The following is a 21068-nucleotide window of genomic DNA, read 5'->3' on the forward strand; positions in this document are numbered from 1 at the left end:
GCTGATTTTTCTTGTGGAGTATAATAAATGTGGAAATATGTTTAGAAGAATAGCACATGTTTAATTTATGTTGGATTAATTGCTGTCCAGGGGAGGGAAAAGTGAGTAGGGAGGGAGAGAAATCTGGAACACAAGATTTTGCAACTATCTTTGCATTTATTTTTAAAAATAAAAAGCTATTATTATTTTATAAAGTAAAAACATTCTTCTGAGAGGGGGCCCAGAGGCTGTACCAGGCTTCTAGAAGGATCTGTGACAAAGAAAAGATTAAGAATTAGTATATTTTAGTAGAATTAGTAGATTTTAAAATTGGTTTTGTAGGAAGGATGAATTATTATTGGTATTCTTAGTAATCTCATCCAATAGAATGTAATCTTCTGGGGGCAGGGACAGAATAGTCTTGTGCTAAGACAGCACTTAAAGAATGTTTTGCCAAAGAATCTTAATTCTTTTTTTAAATTGGCTCTTTTAAATAATATCTTCTTTTGGCTGAGTCCAGATCTATGATTTCAGCACTTCTGGGGACTCCTTTTATGGAAGCAACCTCCCTTGATGCAAATCATAAAGTCTTTGATATTATGTATTTTTTGATACCTGTCAGAGGACAGAGAAGTTAAATGCCTTTCTTAGGGCATGGTATGTCAGACTCAGGCCTTGAATCCAGATTTTCCTGACTGTGGCTGGTCGTCTTGTAATATGTCACACTGCTCTTCACTTTACTTGATTATATAATGAAAGCCTATCCCGATTTGAGATAAAAATCCCTAGGAAATCTCTTTAATAGTAATCAATAATAATAATCAATACCTCTAGGGGCAACTAGTATGGTGTACAAAGCACCAGCCTTGAAGTCAGGAGAATCTAGTTCAAATGTGGTTCCAGACATTTAATACTTATTAGCTGTGTGACTCTAGGCAAGTCACTTAACCCCAATTGCCTCCCCCCCAAAAAAATCAGTACCTTTGGAAATGAATATGATTCATATTAACAACAATTAGATTTGAAAAGCTCCTTTCCTCCAAGAGAATGAGTAATTTCCACATATTACCTAATTTATTGTACTTGGTAACAAGAATTATTAGGCACTTTATAAAAGGAGAAACTGTGACACAGAGAAATCAAGTGGGATACAATCAATCACAAAATAATGTCCACTTCTCATTTATGGCTCTTGTTTCTAGGTACTAAGTGAATCAAGTATTATTACTCCTATAATCATTCCTGAAAAGAGAAGAGCTTACTTAGAGTAGTGTCCAATGAAGAAACAGGATCTCTTGAGCAATTTGAAGAATTTATATATAAAGTTTCTTCTTAGAGACTCAAGAGTGACTGATAGTGCAGAGGAAAAGGAGCTAGCTGAAGTGGGAGCCAGGTGATCAAGGTCTTAAGTCTAAATCTGCTGCAAACTATGTGACTGGAAAAGTCAATGACCATGAGCTTCTCTGTACATCTCTAAATCTTGGTTTCTTTGTCCATAAAATAAGGTGTGGGGGTAGGGGGGAGGGAGAAGTGGAAGAAATCAGATAATTTCTAAAATTCTCAAGGTTTCTATGATTATGACCATCTAAGGTTCTATGATCATGCTGATCTATGGTTTCGACCTAGCATGTGTATGTCTTACTAGTTATATGAAGATAAGAAATTCACCTCTCTTTTATGAACCTCAGGTTTCTTATCCTCATGAGGCAATTAGGTGGCAGAGTGGACAGAGAGATTTGAACTTGGAGTTAGGAAAACATGAGCTCTAGCTTCAAAAACTTAGCTAGATATGTGACCCTGACCAATTACCTCATCCTCTCAATTTCATTTTCCTCATCTGCAAAATGGGAATTAAAAGCCTACCTCACATTTTGTTCTAAGGAGCAAATGATATATTTGTGAGATGACATGATAATCTTAAACCTTGATATGATAATCTAAAAGTCATGCACAAACACATACACATGTGCACATACATATTTGTGTATGCATGTGTGCTTATGGGGATATTTCTTCGAGTATGTCACTACCTTGTGAGGAAAAGTGCTTAAAAGAAGGCATTGGATTAGTTCATAATTCCACATGACTAGGAGGTTTGGCAGAGTAGGCAAAACACTGAACTAGAAGGCCGGAGGCAAGGGAGAATATCGAATTGCCCACTTGTCAATTGTAAGTTCCAAGATATCAGTTATGTCTCTTGGTTTCCTCTCTTTTAGAGGAAGGGGATGACCTGATATTCTTTTCAGCAGAAACACTGCATGAATCTAGGATTCTTATGCTGGGAGAATGCCATTAGAACTGTCCTGTGTGAGAGGGGTAAGCTGCCTGACAGAGTGAAAAGATTTCTTTTGGGAGAGTTTTATGGAAGATGTGATTAGAGCTTCGTATGCAGGCCTGATTCCTCCTTCAAGGAAGATCTGGGGGAGGGGGAAAAGAGTAGTTTAGTAGATAAAGGGGAGGAAAGCAATTTTAAATTCAATTCTCTCTATCTCTATTTCTCTTGGTCTCTCTGTCTCTGTCTCTGTCTCTTTTTCCCTCCCTCCCTCCCTCCCTCTTTCCCCCTCCTTCTTTCCCTCCCCCCCCTTATTCCAGGATTCTCATTTTCCTTAAAGACCAAAGAGGCTATATGATAAGCATATTTTCCAAATTAGGTAGCGATTTATCCTGCCTTTGTTTTAATGATTGAAATGAATGAAGTCGTGCGGCTAGCGGCTGCCACTGCATTCAGCGCCCGCTGTTCCTGGGAGCTGAGACACTAAGAATTAGCATACTTAATGCCTGGAACTGGCACAGCCCTAAGTAGCTCCCTTACTCTACTTTGTGTTTGTTAGCTAGGGGAGAGAGCTTTGCTTCATCAAAGCCTTCTTGGAGCAATCCTCCCCGGATTCACCCGTCCTAGCCCAGCTGACAGTGTGGACCAAGCTAGGTATTTATTAGATTCTTGTCTAAGACTGCAAGTAAAGGCATAAGTCTGCATATTTCTGCAGACGTTACTGATCCCTAAAAATTTCTCCTCATCATCAAGATTCTGGGTTTTGTTTTTTGTTTTTGTTTTTCATTTCCATTCATTTCCTTTTTGTTTCTCTGGCTTCCGCTCTAAACTGGAGCAGTTGCAGCATTACCTTATCAATAGCTTGTCCCTTTATCTTAGATTCCTAAACAATGAAAGGAGAGACCTGAACCAGATGATGTCTATGGGAGCTTCCAGTTCTAAATTGTGATTTGTGATTGGACCACACTTATTTTCCAATATAAAAGAAGCATCACTTCTTTTCCCTTCTCCACCTACCTTTGCCTAAGCTCTCTTGAATTAAATTTGCCCAAGAATCTTTTTTAGATTCAAGTAGAATAAACACTCAATGAATAGCCTCCTGGCTCAGAGGTAGAAGCCAGAGCCAGAGTCAGATGCACTAATGTATACTTTGGCTTTGTTTACCATTGAATAGGATTCTAGGACTTCTTATCCATGGAGTAAAGGAAGTGTGTGTGTGGAGAGAGAGGAAGAAACAGATTCTATCAGACCATGCCTCTTCATCTCTATGCAAAAGAAAGAGCATTTTAAAGGCAATCTATCTGAAAAAGTTGGGTTTCATAATCTCTTAAATGCTTGATCTAATGCTTTTTTTTTCAGTCCTCATCCTTCTTAACCTCTCTGCAACTTTTGATTTTGTCAATCATTTGATTCTCTTGAAAAATTTTATTATCAACGTTTTGGTCATGTATACTTATTGTGTGTCTAATTTATATTTTAATATATTTAACATCTACTGGTCATCCTGCCATCTAGGGGAGGGGGTGGGGGGGTAAGAGGTGAAAAATTGGAACAAGAGGTTTGGCAATTGTTAATGCTGTAAAGTTACCCATGCATATATCCTGTAAATAAAAGGCTATTAAATAAAAAAAAGAAAAATTTTATTATCTGGGTTTTCATGCCAACTGGGCCTCCTGCTAGCAATCTGACTGCTCTTCCTCACATTCCTTTGATGCATCTTCATCCAGGTAATACTTTGATTATCCCCCAGGGATCAGATTTATCCTTCCTATATACTATTTTCTTAGTGACCTCACAGGCACTTATCTCGATGCAGATGATTTTCAGATTTCTTTATTCAATTCATCAACGTCCTCTCCTAACTTCTTATCTCACATTGCCAACTCCCTATTAAACACCTCTAGCTAGATATCTGGTAGACATTTTAAATTCACCATGTCCAAAATAGAACTCATTACTTTTCTTCTTTTTGGAATCTCCTTATTACTATAACCACCATCCTCTAAGGCACCTAGGTTGCAACCTTGATATCATCCTCAATTTCTCATTCTTATGTCACATATGCAATTTCTTGCCAAATATTATTTCTATCTTGACAACATCTCTCATATATGCTCCCTTCTCTCCTTTGACACTATCACCACACTGATTATCTTATCCTATATTACCTTATTATCTTATATCTGCATTATTACAGTGGCCTGCTGGGTGATCTCCTTCTCTCAAGTCCCTCTCTACCACAGTCCATTTTCCACTCATCTGCCAAAATGATATTCCAAAGACCTAGATCTGACCACTCCATTTTTTGTCTTCTTACATTTCATGTTCTCAGTGTACTTTCTGATCCATCAACACTGGTCTTCTGATGATTCTTTCCACATGACACCCAATATTGTAGTTCTGTATCTTATTTTACTGGTTGTAATTTATTATACCTTGAACACTTTTCCTTCTCACCATAATTTTCTGGCTTCCCCAACTCCCTTCAAGGTTTAAATTCAAATCTCTTCTACAGGATGCCTTTGTCTCTCCTCTCGCTTCTAGTGCCGTCTATCTGATATTATCTTCCATTTTCACTGTCTATGTCTTGTATATATCTGGTTAATTGCATGTTATCTCCATATTAAAATGTAAAGTCCTTGAAGGTAGAGACTGTTTTTGCCTTTCTTTGTATCCCCAGTGTCTGTCACAATGCTTGCCACATGGTAAGTGCTTAATAAGCACTTGTTATTGTTGTAGATGAGAAGGAGGAGAAGGAAGAAGAGAAGGCAGAAGAAAACTTTTTTTCTTCATAGGGAGATTGCATAGTGAAATGGGAAGAACAATGAATCTGGTAGTCGGGATCCCTAGGTTGGAGTTTCCTTTCTCTGGGTTTGTTTCCTTTTCTTTAAGATAAGGATGCATCAGATGAATCAAAAAAGTAGGAGTTGGGCAAATAAAAAAGAAAACACAAAAAAGGATAAACAAGGAAAACACCTGCTGAAACATTAGACAACAAATCAATAGCAATATTAAACTTATATGATCAGATTGGTATAGCATCTAAATTCATAAAAGGAAAATTAATTGAAATATAGGAAAAGCGAAAGAATAATATGGGAAATTTTAATATTTATCTCTCAGTTTGGGGATATTTTTGTTTTGTTTTAACTTTCAGCTTTAGGTAGTAAAGTACCATCCAAAATATTTATTTTGAAAATATCTTGTCAGTCTTGTATACAAGAAGCAGAGATGAACCCATACCAATTCCCACTTCCAGTCCCAGAAAAGCTGTTGACTTTAAGAGATGGGAGGGACCTCAGAAAGCATCCTGTCTGGCCCATACCTATATCTTCTTGTCAGCACTCCTAATAAGTCCTCCAAATTTCTGATTATAGATCTTCAATGATATAGACTTCATTACCTCCCATTCCACTTTTAGATGGATTGGATAACTAAGAAATTTTTATTTTAAATTAAATAGAGATCATTTTCTCTAATTTCTACTTGCTACTAGCTCTGGCTGAGATGTAGGATATGTTCAGGAAAATCTAGTACCTCTGGTATGAGGGTTGCCAAGGCCTTTTCTGACCTGTTTTCCATTTTTAATGGCCTACCTGATCCACCTAATTCTAATTTATGACTCCAGAAAGCTTCATCATGCACAAAAGCCAAAACCTGGTACACTGTTTCCCAAATGGGCTAAATTAGATTGAGGGGACTCAAACCCACTGGTAAGGTAGGGGAGTGTCTCCCCAAGTATGTGAAGACTTCTGCTGTTGAAATGGGCAGATGGAACAATTTATTTCAGAAGTCATGAAGGTAACTGATGCAAGCACTGTGAAATCCTTAGAGCTTGGTTAGATCAAACACACCAAGGTTATCCACTGCATCTTGAACCAAAACTATTCATCTTGACTTTGTCCTGCCACTAGCCTGTGATGACTCTACAAGAGGAGTGAAACCAATGACTTTGTGCAACTTTGTCTCACTTAAATCCAATTTATGCACAAATAAATAAATTTATGCACCCTTACCATTTTACCATTTTTACCTATCGCCAAGTCGTTTGGCTACAGACCAGTGATAAAGCAATAGGTGCAGATATACCTGGAACTATAGTCACAACCCTGTACACAAGTGTTTCAGGACATAGGATCACCTCACTGAAAGCAGGAGTGAGATTCGGTAACCCCCTCAGGTCTGAGCAGCCTTTGAAGGCTTTCATCATTCACTTCTTGGTATGAGGAAGGGACTAGAAAAATTGTCTCCTTATCTCAACCTGGCCTGTTGACCAAGGCAGGTGGGGATCCCATCCTGTGACTGAAACTCAAAAAAAAATGTACAAAAACTTTTGCAAAGAGGATTCTGGTCAAGATGATGCCCCTTCATCAGAGAAGTTGCTGTGCTCTATGAGTAAAGCAGAATTGAAGTAGCTCAAAAGAAACACAAGATATGCACATTTAGAAAAAGTCTAATTATTTATATGGACTGTTTATGCCTACTCTGTGGTAAAGCATCATGAGCTTTTATTGGTCTGATCACTCACAGTCAGATACACTGTAACTTGACTTTTAGCGTAATGATGTCATTTTGGTTCTCTTCAAGAATAAGGATAACTATCAACCAACCAACTACTATCTCTGGTTCTAGATGTAAGAATAATCAATCAATTGATCAACAAGCATCTAATAAGCACATACTATATTTCAGACACTGAGGATACAAGTATAAAGAAAGAAAAAATTCCAACTTGCAAAAAGCTTACCTAGGGCAGACAAAATGTAATTCTACATAATAGCTCTTTAGATACCCAAAGACAGTTATATCCCTGTTAAGTCTTCACTTTCTACAATTCCTTCAACCTATTCTTGTACAATGTGTTTTTAAGTCCCTTCATCATTCTGGCCTCCTTTGGATATGGTCCAGCTTATCAATGGTCTTCCCAAAATATGGTACCCAGAACTAAAAATAATTCACTACATGTGGTCTGACCAGGGCAGAGAATTTTGGGACTAGAAAAGAGGATCAAAAAAACCATAAAATGATAGAACATAAAAGCACAGACAATCAGAGAGGCAGATGAATATAAAAAAACTCTTCATTTCTCAGCTATTCTTAACCTTTTTTTCTAAACGAAAGTGTCATTTTTTTTAAAAGGCAAAGAGACATGGTAGAAAAAAATTGTTGGATTTAGAGTCAGAGGATTTGAATTTGGATCAATAATTTGACATTTATTGTTTGGGCAAATCACTTAATTAGGCCTCAGTTTCCTCACCTATAAAGTGAGGGAGGGAATTTGGGCTAATTGGTTTTTGAGGGTCCTTCTGGTTTGAATTCTTTAATTCTATGGATAGCTCCTATTACTGATAGTAGTGGGACAGTAGTGGTTTAGAAAGTTCAAAGGATCATGATCTACAAGATGGTTCAACTACATTATTCTATCCACTATTTTGTAGCTTACTCTCTTATCTAGGTGGAGACTGCTAAATGCCATTTCTTGGAATCATGTTCCCTGTAAATTGTCTTATAGAAATGTTATGTAGCAGAGAAAAGACCTCAGATTAAGAAAGGGGAAGATGGGGAAAATCCAAAGGGCCTTGGTATTCTACAAACTGGATCATATAATTATGAGTTGAGAGGATTATTGAAATATTGTTGTTTTTGCTAATGAAGTACTCCACTGAATAAGCTTTTTGTTTCAAAACTTTGATATCTCTATTCTTTGGCTATAGCTTTTTAAAAGGCTTTTCTTTTGTTCTGAACTTTTTCCCTTCTTGCAAACCACCAAGTCTCCTTGCTCTTCAAATCCCACCTTTCAAAAAAAAAAGCAAACAATTTCTTTTTGTTTTTAGAATATAATTGATTCTATGTCTACTGGCCTTTTCCCTCCCTTGTTATTGGTCCTTCCATAGGTTGCCTGCAACCAACCTGCGGGAATTCATTCTTTCATCTCTAATCCTTTTAACTCGGCATGGACACAAGTTGACCATTTCATACCCCTCACCTTGCCCCTGAAATCTCCCTGTGCTGTATATGCTTTGGCAGCCTGGTGGGGACTTTGTAGCCACCTCTCTGAACATCAGGCCCCAGAGAAAGCAGGCAGAGATTGTCAATCCACAGGAGTTTTCTGACATACAAGCATTTTCTGGCATTCACATAAGTACTTGGTTAAAGTTTCTTTTTTTTTTTTCACAGAAAAAGCAAACTTGAGAAGATTACTGATCTCTTGCTCTTTGTAAATAGGAACAGAGCTAGAATTTGTTTCATGTTATCCTTGAATTATAGATTTAGAATTGAAAGACAATTTTTGGATGGGAATGGAAATTCCTTAAAGGTAGATATTATTTTGGTTTTGTCTGTGTATTCCCAGCACTTAGCACAATACCTTCCAACATAGACATCAATAAATCTTTGATTAATTAAAATTAATCACTTTTTAATTTAATTAAACTTAATTAAATTAAAATTTAAAAATTATTTAAAAATTTAAAATTAAACACAAAATTAGCTTCACTTACAGATAAGGAAACTGAGACTCAGTGACTTGCTCAAACTAGAATTTGAATTTTTTACTCCAAATCTAGTATTTTTCGCAAATGCAAAAACATCGGTGAGCAAAATGGAGCCTGAATCAAACATACATTTCTTTTTTTCCTTCCATTAGCCTCCCCCTTTTCCTTTTCCCTTGACTCTCCTGTTTCCCTATAAGGTGAAACAAGTTTCTTTGTGAAATCAAATATGAGTAATATTTTCTCTTTGAGCCATATCTGATGAAAGTAAAATTCACACAATGTTCATCACTCTCAATTATAATAGGTTTTCTTTGCCTCTTTGTGAGATGTAATTTCCTTCATTTTACCTCCATTTCCCCTCTTTTTCCAGTACAGTATTCCCTTTTCACCTCTACTTTCTTTTTATACTATGACAGTAAAATCAAATTATATCTCCACTCTCTCTATATATACCCATAACAGAGATATAGTTCTTTTTTTTAAATTTTAATAGCCTTTTATTTACAGGTTATATGTATGGGTAACTTTACAGCATTGACAACTGCCAAACCTCTTGTTCCAATTTTTCCCCTCCTTCCCCCCACCCCCTCCCCCAGATGGCAGGATGACCAGTAGATGTTAAATATATTAAAATATAAATTAGATACACAATAAGTATACATGACCAAACTGTTATTTTGCTGTACAAAAAGAATTGGACTCTGAAATATTGTACAATTAGCCTGTGAAGGAAATCAAAAATGCAAAAATATAGGGATTGGGAATTCAATGTAATGGTTTTTAGTCATCTCCCAGAGTTCTTTCACTGGGTGTAGCTAGTTCAGTTCATTACTGCTCTATTGGAACTGATTTGGCTCAAGAGATATAGTTCTTGAGTTCTTTCCTTTTTACCTTTTTATGCTTCTCTTGTTTTATATTTGGAGGTCAAATTTTTTGTTCAGCTCTGGTCTTTTCATCAGAAATAAATCAAATTCACCTGTATCACTGAATGTCCATCTTCTTTCCTGAAAGAAAATGCTCAATTTAGCTAAGTAGTTTATTCTTTGCTGCATTCCAAGTTCCTTTGCCTTTCAGAATATCAGATTCCAGGTCCTTTGATCTTTTAAGGTGGAAGCAGGTAGGTCCTGGGTAATTCTGATTATGGCTCCTCAGTATTTGATTTTTTTTTTTCTAGCTCCTTGCAATAATTTTTCTTTGGTCTGATAGTTTTGAAATTTAGCCACGATATTCCTTGGAATTTTCATTTTGGGGTCTTTTTCAGGAAGTGATTCGTGAATTCTTTCAATAGCTATTTTGCCTTCTGATTTTAGGATAGTAGGGCAGTTTTCTTTGATGATTTCCTGAAAGATAATGTCTAGGGTCTTTTTTCATCCTAGTTTCTTATGATAATAATCCTTAGATTGTCTCTCTTAGATCTATTTTCCAGGTCGGTTGTTTTTCCAAGTAGGTAGTTTACATTTTCTTCTATTTCTTCTTCTTCTTCTTCTTCTTCTTCTTCTTCTTCTTCTTCTTCTTCTTCTTCTTCTTCTTCTTCTTCTTCTTCTTCTTTTTTTGGTTTTGCTTGACTGATTCTTGATGTCTCATTCAGTCATTCATTTCCTTTTGATTAGTTCTGATTTTTAATGAATAATTTTCTTCAGTTTCTTCTTTACTTCTTTTTGTATTTAGCCAATTGAATTTTTAAATGTTTTATTCTATGGATTTTTTCCTATTTCACAAATTTTGTTTTTAAGGAGTTATTTTCTTTTTTCATTTCACAAATTCTGTTTTTCAGGGAGTTGTTTTCTTTTTCCATTTCACTAAATCTATTTTGTAAGTTTTCTTCAGATAATTTCTGTGTTTCCTTTTCCAAACCCTCTTTCAAAGTTCTCCTTTCCTTTCTCTATATTTCCTTTATCTCTCTTTTATCTTTTTAATTTCTTCCAAGAGAGAGCCTTGTGAGATGGAGACCAATTTATATCACCTTTTGGGGCTTCATCTGCACATGATCTGCTTTTAGTGACCTCAGGGTTTGAAATCTGTTCTTCTTTTTCACCATAAAAATTATCTATGATCAGAGTTCTTTTTGCTGTTTTGCTCATTTTTTAAAAACTTGAGGTCTGCTTTTAGGGCAAGGGGGAGACTATCCAAGCTTCCTCTACAAGTGGCAGTGGCTGCAGTGGGTCAGTGCTGACTAGTCGACTTCTGGTGCTGGATGGGCATGGCTAGGTCCCATGAAATTTTAGGGTTCACTATTTGCCTTTTATATTTATATTAGTATAACTAGTCTGCTGATCTACTGGCTTGCAATCAGGACAGAGTAGCCAACATTGCTGTAGATTTCTCTCTATAGATTCTCCAGCTCACAGAGCCCACACCTACCTGGGACTGTGCTGCCTGCACTCAGGGTCTGTGGTCAGCCTGTTTGTACTTAGCCCACTTTCCTTCATGCCCGATTAAAACAGACCTTTTATGGAGATCTTTGAAATTATCTTTTGCTGGTAATTTGTTTCACTCCCAATATTTGTGGGTTCTGTCATTCCAAATCCAGTTCATAAGCTGGATTTGCTATTAGTGTGAGGATCATGGGGCTCAGAAAAAGACATGTCTTCTCTCTACCACCTTAGCTCTGCCCCAAACATGCATTTCTTTATAGCAATGTGACAAGTTTTTGCTGATGCACAGCACTGGAGTTTCAGACAATCATCTCTTCCTACCCTCATTTGACATAGGACTAAATCCTGCAGTTTATAGAAACTACTCACAGGATAAGGTAGAGTTGCCTGCTAGGCATCCTCTCAATATAAGGAACGTAAAGACTGGAAGTTGAGAGAAGGAATCTAGAAGTCCAGTTGCCTTTCTTCTAGATGTGTAGGCTGATGTTTCAGTGATGATAGAGGGAAAAGAAAATGTGCCTTTTGGAATACTGGCATTTAGGACAGAGAGAAATTATCTTATGATAATTTTGACTTTGGTGGAGGATCATTGGTAGGCAATATGTTGCCACTTCTTTTAAATTTCTTTTTATTTTTAACATTTTGAGTTATAAATTTTTTCATCTCCCAACCATTGAGACATGGCAATGCTCATTTTACATATGAAATCATGCATAATGTATTTATGTATTATCCATGTTTCAAAATAAAGAAAAATTTAAAAATTAAAATTAAAATAAGTGCTTAGAGTTAATCATTTCTTTCAAGGCAGATAGCATTTTTGATCATGAGTCCTTTGTCATGGATTGTCATGATTCATTTTAATGATGTTTCACCACTAATCATATAATATTTTAATTACCGTATACTATATTCTCTTGGTTTTATTCATTTCACTTTGCATCAGATGATAAAAATTTTCTCAGATTTTTCCTGAAACCATCCACTTTAACATTTTGTAACATAGTATTAAAAACATAATTTCATCATAATCATATAATAAAACTTGTCCAGCCATCCCCCAATTGATGGGTACTTGGGTTGCCACTTCTAATATTCTTATACAGAGCAATGATCTCAGCATCTCAGCATTGAGTCTAGAACTTATCTGATTTCTTCTAGGTTCCCCAAAGTTTTGGTCTCATCATATCACTCAATCTTGGTTGAGGGGACATGTTTAATTATAGTGAAGCAGAATCAGTGTGATAAAAAGAAAATATATTTCACTCTGAGGTGAGAGGAGCCTTAGTTCAAAATCCTCCAAGACCAACACTCTGTATACTCTTTAAGGTCCAAAAATGTTAATTGACATTTTAGTTTCCTCCTCTGGAAAGTAATATAGTCAGATTAGATGACCTCTCAAATTCTATGATCTTCTGTTGCATGATACAATGCTTGTTAAAGGTAGGAAAACTGTTTAAAATCTGCTAATGCTTTGGTGTCTTATCTCAGGAGCTTCCTGGTTTCAGGTGTAAGTGCTGCCTTTCTCTTATTTTTTTCACAAGCCATTTCTCTTATTAAGAATAACTTTTCCATAACTATGTGGCAATCCATATTTAATCTTTTTGGCTAATTAACTAATTTTGGCTTTTTAGCTCCAGATTGATCTGTTACTAGAGCATCCTATCATATTGTGGAATATTGGGTATAAAACACTTTGTACATTTTAAAGTCTTTAAAAAATCAATTAATATTATTAATAGTGTTATTTATTTTGTGCTTTTGATATTGAATGTGATCTTTGGGGCCCAGAGCCAAAAATGATCATGGTACACTTATAGTACGTTATAGGAAGGAAACTTGAGTTTGGATCCCAGCTCTAATACCTACTGGTTGTGTGACCCTGGACAAATCCTTTTCTTCCTGTACTTTAGTTTTCTCAATTAAATTAAGATAATACTAGTATCTACCTATCTCACTAGCTTGTTGCAAAGAAAGTGTTTCCTAAATTTCAATGTGCTATAGAAACAGGAGCTATTTTATTAGTAGTCCAAACTTCATTTACAGATAAGAAAACCAAGGCCCAGAGAAATGGAATATTTTATCCAATGTCACACAGGAAGTTAGTGACAGAACAGTGATTCAAGTACAGATCTAGTAGGCCAATGGTGCTCCTATTACACAAATGCTCAAAAATTATATCTGTGTATGTGTATGTGTGTATATATGTGTTTCTAGGCATTCAAAAGAATTCGTTTGTTCCTTGAAGGTAAAGATTGTCTTCTCCTCCTCCCTCTGCATCCTCCTAGAGTGTCCAGCCCAGGGCTTTGCTCACATTTGAGTTTTAAAATCAGTGGGGTCACAAACACAGGGCTGTGGGCAACACCATCAGCCTTTGGTCCCATCTCTGTGGGGATTCTAATTTCAAGGGAGTCCAAGTTACTACTGATTGGGAGTAGGGTGAGAAAAGGGAGGGGGAAAAGAACTCAGAGAAGCCAATAGGGACTTTATTAGCTGTGAATTATCCTCAGATGGGTTAGAAGCAGAAATATCTAGCAAAGTCAATTAAGAGGGGTTCTGCATGAGTGAAGCCTTCTCAGAGCAGAGATGGGGGTTTAATGATGCCTTGAATGGGAAAGGGGGACATCTCCCCTAGAGGAGTCTAATTCAGTCCATTCCATCTTTTTGATTCAAACCCCATTTTGATCCTTCTTGGCAAAAAAAAGAAAGAAAGAAAGCTTCTTTTAGAAAGTAGTCCTGCATTTGAACCCAATCATTTCTAATTTTAGAAGCTTATTTTTGTTAGTATTGTTTTTAATTACCCATGACAAAAAATATCCTCCAACTTTTCAGGTGCCTTCATTTGTGGCTGTTAATAATTAGATTCCCCCCTATCCAGGAATGGATGTATGAATGAATGAATGACAAAACATTTATTAAGCTCTTACTGTGTGGCAGGAACTGTGCTAAATACTAAGGATTCAATTACAAAAAAGCAAAAGTGGATGCTGTTTGATGAGTGGAGAGTCATTAACTCTTTGGGGCTAAAAGAGCTTGGTAATAAGATATGATATCTTTATCTTGCTTTAGGGTTTATCACACACTTGACATTCATCTTTTCATTTTAGCCTCACAACAATTATGTAAGATAGTATGGAATTACTCTCATTTTACAGGAGGGGACATGGAAGGCAAAGGGATTTGTTCAGTTTCACACAGCTCTCAAATGATGAAGATGGTACTTGAACCCTTGGCTCTCAATTCAAATTCTTTCCATTATCCTACTTAGAAGCTGTAAGATTGAGTAAATTCTTTCTTAACTGACAATATTTTTAAAAAGTTATCAAAAACTGGTCCCAAAAGAATGCATGAATGATAGTCACTAAAAAAATTCATCTAAGTTGCCAGTAAAAACCAAAAACCAAACCAAACCAAAACAAAACAAAAAATGGGGCAGCTAGGTGATACAATGGATTAGAGCACCAGTCCTGAAGTAAGAAGGACCTAAGTTCAAATCTAATCTTAGACACTTAACACTTTCAAGCTGTGTGACCCTGAGGAAATCACTGCAAGTCTAGCCAGGTCTTGGGACTAGTGAGAAAAGAAAACCTTAGAAGCCAAGTAATTCCATATCTTGGTATAGGCCTTTTAAACTTGCAAATCATTTCCATATAAGTTGCCTTATTTTATAATCAACAATTATGCAAAATAGGTAGGATAGATGACTTGGAAAATGAAGAAGCTGTGAGACCAAGCAAGGTTAAGATTATTCCTCAAGGAAATTATCAGCAGCCAAATCTAGAGCCCAGACAAAGCAGCAACCAGCCATATCTGGAGTTTTCTGTAGAGGAGAACCATCAGAATGGGGAGATCCGTTCAAAGAATTCCAAATAATTAGCTTGGAAATTAAAAGACTTGAGGGAGGAGATGTATTTTAAGTTTATTCAGGCATTCCATTTGTTAGGTAGAAAAAGGACGAAATATAGACTGGTCCTAGATTTTGGAAATAGGATCCAAAGATTAAAGCTATCAAGTGGCAGATTTCAGATCCATAAAAGGAAACAGACAGTTTTTTAATCGTCAGAGCTCTTTGTCAGTGGAATGGGACACCAAAAATAGTGAGTGCTGCCATCCTTTAGACATCTTCAAGTAGAAAAATAGGTGATCCCTTTTGGAGGTAGTAGACAGGAATCTTACATAGGTGAGGTTGAGAATAGTTGTCCTTTGAGGTTCCTCACACTTTTAAAGTTTAGTGATTCAATTATAATCCATTGTCTCCATTACAGAAGTGCAACTCCAAAAATGGCATTAGGGAAACCAAGCTCTGTCATCTTATGAACTCTTTGTTTGTGAATCCAGGCTTGAAATGACTTTCTGCATTCAATTTTGAGGCTGCTTGCTCTCATATCTGACTCCAGGCTGAATCAGTAGCAGAGAGTGGGAAGATCCTTTCTTCGGCTCCTTGTCACCCAATGCTAAAGACCGAGGGAGAACAGGTAGGTATTTTCAATGGAATGGTAACTCCAGTCTTCTCTCTTTTTATTTTTGCCAGAGGGAGAAGATAGAAAATTCATAGAGTGTTCCCTTAAGTTTCTTTGGGCTTGGTTGCAGATGTCCTCCAGGGCCAGAAGAATGGAGCTGCTAGTAGAAATTGAAAGTGCAGGGAATGAAGGGTATGTAGGTTTTGTTCTGTTCTCTCTTGCTTCAAATACTCTTCTGGCCTTGGCTCTGCTTATGCTGACATCAGAGGCTTTGCATAGAAGAATGCAATTACCTTAGTATTAGGATTTATCACAAGTGACAAATTAAGGCATAGTGTTGATCCAGAGAGAGCTCTAGAGTGACTTTGATGCCTGAAGAACCACTTTTGTATTACTGTGTTAGTATGTATAGCACTGAATTCTGCAGAGCTTCAGGGGAATCAAAATGTGTATATATACTCTCTTTTCCCTAGGTTTTCATGTTGCAGTTCCCTGCCTCCTCCATTCTCCTGACTGCCTAATTGTTCATTCTCAGTCCCCTTTGCTGCATTTCATCTAGGTCTTCCCCCAAGGCTCTATTTTTGGCCAATTTCTCTTTTCCCTCTAAACTATCTCATTTGGTGACATTAGCTACCATAGATTCAATTACCTCTTTGCTGATGGTTCTCAGATCTATTTATTCACCTCTAGACTTTTTCTTAACCTCCAATTTTGCATCTTCAACTCTTAATTAGACATTTGGAACTAGATGTCCTATAGACAACTAAATTTAACCTGTCTGAGACTGAATCCATCATCTTCTCTCTAAAACTCTTTCCTCTTTCAAACTTTCCTGTTATTGTTAACAGCACTATCATTTTCCTAGTCACCCAGGCTTATCATCTAAGGAGTCACACACATGACTCCTTGCTCTCTCTTTCTAATCTGTTGTCAACTCATGTATCCTATACCTTCCCAATATCTCTCATATATGTTCCTTTTTCTTCTCTTTAGTTGTCATCACTCTCAAGCATACTCCCCTTTCCTCATGCCTAAACTATTGAAGTAACCTTCTGGTTGGTCTCATTGACTCAAACCTCTCTCTAATCTAGTTAATTCTCCACATAGCTGCCAAAATGATCTTCCTTAAATGCAAGTCTAACCATGCCCCATCCCTCTCAATAAACTTCAATGGTTCCCTATTCTTCTGTTATTTGACTTTTTTAAAATAAAATTTTATTGATCACTTGTATTTTTTGTATCATCATAATTATCCTTGGTATTCCTTCTTCTCCCCCTCCTAGAGAGCATGCCATATAACAAATAGCATTTTTAAAGACAATGAAAAGGAAAGGAAAAAAGGGTAAAGCCAACGTAACTGATCAGTACATTGAAAAAGTTTTTTTCTTGATTTGCAACAAATAATACTTGTAGACTTCCTACCTTCAAGAAGTGGTGGATTGGGAGTATCCTTTTATATCTCTTCTTTTGAGTCACATTGATCTTATTTCCTTGTCTTCACTTAATTCACTAAGCATCAGTTAATGTAAATCTTTCCATGCTTTTCTGTATTCATCACACACATAATTTCTGACAGTACAATCATATTCTATTACATTCATGTAACACAATTTGGTTAGCTACTTACAATTGATGGACATCTGTCTTGGCAATTTTTTGCTATAGCAAAAAGTATATCTATAAAAATTCTGGAGTATATATAGATTTGATTTTTATCAATGGCTTCTTTGGGGGGCATAAACCCAGTAATGGAGTCTCTGGTTCAAAGTGTATGAGCATTTTTGGTCATTTTATTTGCATAAATCCAAATTTGTTTTCCCAATGATTGTGTTAATTCAAAGCTCCTATGACAATATATTAGGGTTCCTATTATTAAATTCCTCTAATACTGATTACTGCCATATTTTTTTAAATGTCTTTGCCAGTTTTTAGGGTATGAAATCTCAGATTTGTTTTGATTTGCATTTTATCTGATTATTAATAATTTGGAGCATTCTTCCCTCCTAGAGACCATTCTATTTCCACACACATATACACATATCTTTGAGGTTTTTTTTAATGTATTGTCTTCCCACATTAGAATGAAATCTCCTTGAGAGTAGGGATGACTTTTCTTTCTGTTTGTATTTGCATTCCCAGTGTTTAGCACAATGCCAGGCACATAATAAGCACTTATTAAATTGTTTGACTGATTGACTGACAAATTGGGTTGTGAAACTGTCAGTGCCTAAAACCTCCATGGAAAATAGATGATCACAGAATCTGCAATGAATTGTTTTGACCATAGGAACTCACAAAGACTCCTTAGTAAAGGAGATTCAATCAATGCCAACAATCACTTATCCTTAAAATACAGAAATACTGCTATATTTATACCACTGTTACAATAATGTCTTTACAGCACTGTCTCCATAACTATTTGCAGGATTGTTTACACTACAATTTTTATAGGATTTTTCATAATCATCCCACAGTAAATCCAAATCATATTCTATTTTTCCTCTCAAAGGGGAGGGGAATGCTGCTTCAAGCATAGGGCTGGAGTTTTTAGAGTCTATGTAGTTTGAAGAATCCTGCTTGTGACAGTGAGAAAGTACACTGATTATTGTAAGAAGTTCTTCTGAAATCTTAGAAACTTATTTTGGAGCTTTTGTTATTATTCATTTTTTTTCAGCCATGTTCAATTCTTCATGACCCTATTTGAGTTTTCTTGGCAAAGATATTGGAATGGTTTGCCAGTTCTTTCTTCACCTTATTTTACAGATGAAGAAACTGAGGCAAACAGGGTTAAATGACTTGCCCAAGGTCACACAACTAGTAAGTGTCTGAGGACAGATTTGAACTTAGGAAGATGAGTTTTCCTGTTTTCAAGCCTCAAGCTCTAGCTACTGTTTCACATTGGTGCTTACAGGTGAATATATCCTTCACTTAGAATCATAGGATTTTAGAGCTAGAAGGGGCTATATTAATCATTGTGGTTAAGTGACTTTAGAACCTGATAAAAGAATCTCAATCTAGCTGTAGTTTGGAAGATAAGTAGAGAGGTTCAGAAGATTCAGGAAGCCTATTATATAGGAGACTTTTAGAATTTGCTTTCATCAAGTACCCCTATTGAAATTGTCTTTGTGAATTGTCCTTCCCTGTATACCTGGAATTGTTTTAGAATTGAAAAGTACTTTATAAGTCATCTTAGCCCAAATCTTCCCTAAATTCTGAATCTTATATACAACAGCCATAACAATCATATATTTGATCTCCACTTGATGACCTCCAATGAAAGGGAAACCACTATCTCCCTAGGTCACCCTTTTCTTTTTTTTTTTTTTTGGTGGGGGGACAATTCTCTTTTTTAGGAGGTTTTTTTCTTATTAAAATGCATTCTGCCTGATTTTTACATATGTACTTACCTGACTTGATACTTAGTGGTCCAATACTGTGATCACCTAATATAATCTACTGAGCTTCCATTTACTGGTAAATTTTTTCCTATCCAATATAAAATTTATGTTTAGTCATGTGCCTAGTTATAGTTAAATCTAAATTTATTCAGAACAGGAAGACACATAGTGCATCACATTTGAGAGGCAATCCTTCAATTCAGTAGTAAAAATATGTCAAGTTTTCAACTTCAGAGAGAGGAATGAGACACTTCCTATAGATCTAGAGCTCAGAGTGGTGCTGTACACTAACCTCATAGATTGAAATATCATTAGATTTAGAATTAGAAGGAACTTTAGAAATTACTTGGTCCAACCTTCACATTTTACAAATAAACATGCTGTCCCAGAATAGTGAGGTGACTCACCCAGTGTCATTTAGGCAGTATTAAAAAAAAAGAGTAAAAATTCAAAGACAATCCTCTGTGTATGTGCAATTTAAATGTTCATAATTCAGCCCAATTTCCCAGTCATAATAAACAATAACTAATAAGATATAATAATAATAAATAAATAAGAATCAAAACCTTGATTTTTACCCATGACTGATCACACATCATACTGCAGGGTTTAATACTCTGAATCATTTTTGGATATAGGATTTGCGCTAATATATGTACTTATATTGGTCTGATCTCTTTTAATTGTCAGAACTGAGCCAAGAAAAATACCACTATGTTGGCCGTTAATAATTCAAACCAAACAGTTTATTAGGCAATTTATTACTGATTTATATAAAAGCTCCCATCTGAAGACACTTATGTTACCTCAGTCAAGAAGTGTTGACCCTGAATGGTTCTTGGCCATTTATAGTTAGAAAATGTTCTGGTGCCATCTGGTCCCAGAGTTTAGAAATCTTAAAATGAGATTTAGAACTGGAAGAGACCTCTAAATAGCTTGAGTCAGCTCAAATCAGCTCATAAGAAATAATAATTTTTTGTGTAAATATACCTTAGAAATTGGTAAATACTATAAATTAGGGCTTGATTTATTGTTTTGTTGATTGTCAAGACTTAAGAAAATGATAGAGAAAAATTTTAATAGTGCCGATTAAACTAAAAAATGTGCCATATACACATTTTCTCCCAGAGAATTGTTTATTACAAGTTGACCAGCATATCACAGCCTCTAACTTATCTAATCTATCTTCCTCATTTTATAGATGAGGACATGAAGATCTGAGAAATTAATTGACTTCACCAAGGCCACAGAGATTGCATGCCAGAACTGAAAATCCTTTAACTTAAAAGGACTTTGTCATTGGTTTTGTGTTCGTTCCACAGTGTCAGAAGCTATCTCTTCTCAGAACTGGTGGTGATAGTAGAGAAATGGAACAAAAGCTCCCACTCTGCATGCTTTGCCTAATAAACTAGTTTGAATTACTAATGGCCAACATAGTTGTATTTTTCTTGGCTCAATTCTGACAATTAAGAATGATAAGATGGACCAACATAGGTATCATATCAGCACATGCTGAATGTCTAAAATAAATCAATAATACCGTCAGTGTTGATCAATAGGATGAACTTCATTCATCCAGGGAATCAAAAGATTTTAGCTGTGCCTCTAATTAGTTATATGATTTTGGGTCAGTCACTTAAGCTTTCTAAACTTCATTTTCCTCATCTATAGAATGGGGATAACTGTCTCTGCCTGACCTTCCTTAATAAAGCTACTATGAGTACCAACTCAAATATTGGATGATAAGACAAAAGTTTTAAAATCAATGCTCAAGTTCTATGATGTGAAAGTACTTTGAAAAGTATAAAGGCCTCTAATCAACTAATTCTCCCTACAATATACTGTTATAATTTATATTTGAATGATATTTTATGGTTTACAAAGTATTTTCTCATAAATTAAGTACTTAGAATATCAAAATTCAAAGTTAAAATTTAAAAATTCAAAAGTTTCAAATTATTCAAAAATTCAGTATTCAAAAATTCAGTGATCATCATGAATTCAATGGTATTTCTAAAATACTTCAAAGATCTATGATTTCATCAGGGTGGACAATGCAGATAGCATCTTTTCTACAATAGTATGGCATT

The 21068-nt window shown here is 35.8% G+C and overlaps 1 long non-coding RNA gene across 2 annotated transcripts in view; it reads left to right on the plus strand.

Annotated features, from left to right (window-relative positions):
- The window catches only part of LOC116421528, a 110887-nt gene extending 90092 nt beyond the window's left edge, over positions 1-20795 (plus strand). For both annotated transcript variants that reach the window (XR_004231917.1, XR_004231916.1), the window contains exons 5-6: positions 15459-15595; positions 20180-20795. This is a non-coding gene — a long non-coding RNA (uncharacterized LOC116421528). The remainder of the gene's footprint in view (positions 1-15458; positions 15596-20179) is intronic.
- Positions 20796-21068: the final 273 nt, after the last annotated feature.

The sequence above is a fragment of the Sarcophilus harrisii genome, chromosome 2 (genome assembly GCF_902635505.1).
Source record: "Sarcophilus harrisii chromosome 2, mSarHar1.11, whole genome shotgun sequence".
Classification (NCBI taxonomy): domain Eukaryota; kingdom Metazoa; phylum Chordata; class Mammalia; order Dasyuromorphia; family Dasyuridae; genus Sarcophilus; species Sarcophilus harrisii.